Source organism: Heptranchias perlo, chromosome 37 (genome assembly GCF_035084215.1).
Source record: "Heptranchias perlo isolate sHepPer1 chromosome 37, sHepPer1.hap1, whole genome shotgun sequence".
NCBI lineage: Eukaryota > Metazoa > Chordata > Chondrichthyes > Hexanchiformes > Hexanchidae > Heptranchias > Heptranchias perlo.
Genome location: NC_090361.1, coordinates 17270501 through 17273900, shown reverse-complemented (window position 1 = coordinate 17273900; position 3400 = coordinate 17270501).

The following is a 3400-nucleotide window of genomic DNA, read 5'->3' as shown; positions in this document are numbered from 1 at the left end:
TGGTCTGGGAATGGGGATTTGGGATTGGGAGTCAGGGTCTGGGAATGGAGATTTGGAAATGGAAGTCAGGTTCTGGGAATGGGGTTTTTTGGAGTGGGAGTCAGGATCTGGGAATGGGGATTTAAACTAGAGTGGCAGGGGGATGGGAACCTGAGCTGGGAGTCAGAACGGAGTAAAGTTGAGACCAGCAAGAGCGGGGGAAGACCCAGGGGAAATTTACAATACAAATAGTACAAACAGTTGTTCAAGAACAAGTGAAAGGGAAAAGCATAGAGCAGCAGAAAGAAAGTGTACTTTAGGCACGACAGATAAAGTAAAAACTAGAAAGTGTAAGGTGATTAACCCAGCATCAAAGCTGAAAGTCAGGCTAGGGTGTGTGGCCTAACTAAGAGTTCTATATACAAATGCACGGAGTATAAGGAATAAATTAAATGAACTACAGGTTCAAATTCAAATTGGAGGGTATGACATGATAGCTATTACTGAGACATGGCTGCAGGATGGTCAGGATTGGGAACTAATTATACCAGGTTATAAGGTCTACAGGAGAGATGGAAGAGGGTGAGGAGTAACCTTAATGATTGGAGATGAAATCACTTCAATGATAAAGGAGGATAAAACGAGAGGTAAGCAGCCAACAGAGGGTTGAATTGAGAAATAGGAAAGGATCTAAGACTATAGTGGGAGTTGTGTATTGGACCCCTGGCAGCATCTCTGAAGTGCTAGATTGTATAAATGCAGAGATTAGACAAGCGTGTAAGAAAGGCATAGTGGTCTTAATGGGGGACTTTAACCTTCACATAGATTGGGAAAAGCAGACTAGCAACTGTCAGAAAGGTAGTGAATTTCTTGAGTGTGTCCGGGATAGTTTTCTACAGCAGTATGTCCTAGAGGCAACAAGGGGGCAAGCCATACTAGATTTAGTAATGAGTAATGAGTAATGAACCAGATTTAGTTAACGGCTTAACTGTGCGTGAACATCTATCCAATAGTGATCTGGGTCTGGGAATGGGGATTTGGGAATGGGAGTCAAGGTCTGGGAATGGGAATCAGGATCTGGGAATGGGGGTCAGGGTCTGGGAATGGGGATTTGGGAATGGGAGTCAAGGTCTGGGAATGGGAATCAGGATCTGGGAATAGGAGTCAGGGTCTGGGAATGGGAATCAGGATCGGAGAATGGGGGGTCAGAGTCTGGGAATGGGGATTTGGGAATGGGGATTTGAGAATGGAACTCAGGGACTGGGGATTTTGGACTGGGAGACAGGGTCTGGCAATGGGGATTTGGGAATGGGAGACAGGGTCTGGGAATGGGAATTTGGGAATGGGAGACAGGGTCTGGGAATGGGGATTTGGAAATGGAAGTCAGGATCTGGGAATGGGAGACAGAGTTTGGGAATGGAGATTTGGGAATGGAAGTTAGGGTCTGAGAATGGGGATTTGAGACTGGGAGACAGGGTCTGGGAATGGGGATTTGGGAATGCAAGCCAGGGTCTGGGAATGGGGATTTGGTAATGGAAGTCAGGGTCTGTGAATGGGGATTTTGGAGTGGGAGTCAGGATCAGGGAATGGGGATTGGGATTAGGAGTTAGGGTCTGGGGATTTGGGATTGGGAGTCAGGGTCTGGGAATGGGGATTTGGGATTGGGAGTCACAGTCTGGGAATGGAAATGTGGGAATGGAAGTCAGGGTCTGGGAATGGAAGTCAGGGTCTGGGAATGGGGATTTGAGACTGGGAGACAGGGTCTGGGAATGGGGATTTGGTAATGGAACTCAGGGTCTGGGAATGGGGATTTTGTAGTGGGAGTCAGGGTCTGGAAATGGGGATTTGGGATTGGGAGTCAGGGTCTGGGGATTTGGGATTGAAAGTCAGGGTCTGGGAATGGGGATTTGGGATTGGGAGTCACGGTCTGGGAATGGAGATGTGGGAATGGAAGTCAGGGTCTGGGAATGGAAGTCAGGGTCTGGGAATGGGGATTTGAGACTGGGAGACAGGGTCTGGGAATGGGGATTTGGTAATGGAACTCAGGGTCTGGGAATGGGGATTTGGTAATGGAACTCAGGGTCTGGGAATGGGGATTTGGGATTGGGAGTCAGGGTCTGGGAATGGGGATTTGGGATTGGGAATCAGGGTCTGGGAATGGGGATTTGAGACTGGAACTCAGGATCTGGGAATGGGGATTTGGGAATGGGAGACAGGGTCTGGGAATGGGGATTTGGAATTGGGAGTCAGGGTCTGGGGATTTGGGATTGGGAGTCAGGGTCAGGGAATGGGGATTTGGGAATGGAAGTCAGGGTCTGGGAATGGGGATTTGGGAATGAAAGTCAGGTTCTTGGAATGGGGATTTGGGATTGGGAGTCTGGGAATGGGGATTTGGGAATGAAAGTCAGGATCTGGGAATGGGGTTTTTGGAGTGGGAGTCAGGATCTGGGAATGGGGATTTAAACTAGAGTGGCAGGGGGATGGGAACCTGAGTGGGGAGTCAGAACGGAGTAAAGTTGAGACCAGCAAGAGGGGGGGAAGACCCAGGGGAAATTTACAATACAAATAGTACAAACAGTTGTTCAAGAACAAGTAAAATGGAAAAGCGTAGAGCAACGGAAAGAAAGTGTACTTTAGGCACGACAGATAAAGTGAAAACTAGAAAGTGTAAGGCGATTAACCCAGCATCAAAGCTGAAGGTCAGGCTAGAGTGTGTGGCCCAACTAAGAGTTCTATATACAAATGCACGGAGTATAAGGAATAAATTAAATGAACTACAGGTTCAAATTCAAATTGGAGGGTATGACATGATAGCTATTACTGAGACATGGCTGCAGGATGGTCAGGATTGGGAACTAAGGTCTACAGGAGAGACAGGGAAAATGGAAGAGGGGGAGGAGTAGCCTTAATGATTGGAGATGAAATCACTTCAATGATAAAGGAGGATATAACGAGAGGTAAGCAGCCAACAGAGACCTTGTGGGTTGAATTGAGAAATAGGAAAGGATCCATGACTATAGTGGGAGTTGTGTATTGGACCCCTGGCAGCAGCTCTGAAGTGCGAGATTGTATAAATGCAGAGATTAGACAAGCGTGTAAGAAAGGCATAGTGGTCTTAATGGGGGACTTTAACCTTCACATAGATTGGGAAAAGCAGACTAGCAACTGTCAGAAAGGTAGTGAATTTCTTGAGTGTGTCCGGGATAGTTTTCTACAGCAGTATGTCCTAGAGGCAACAAGGGGGCAAGCCATACTAGATTTAGTAATGAGTAATGAGTAATGAACCAGATTTAGTTAACGGCTTAACTGTGCGTGAACATCCATCCAATAGTGATCATAACATGATCGAGTTCAATGTAGCGTTTGAAAGGGAAAAAAGTGAATCAGCTGCTAAGATTCTAGACTTGGGTAAGGCCGACTT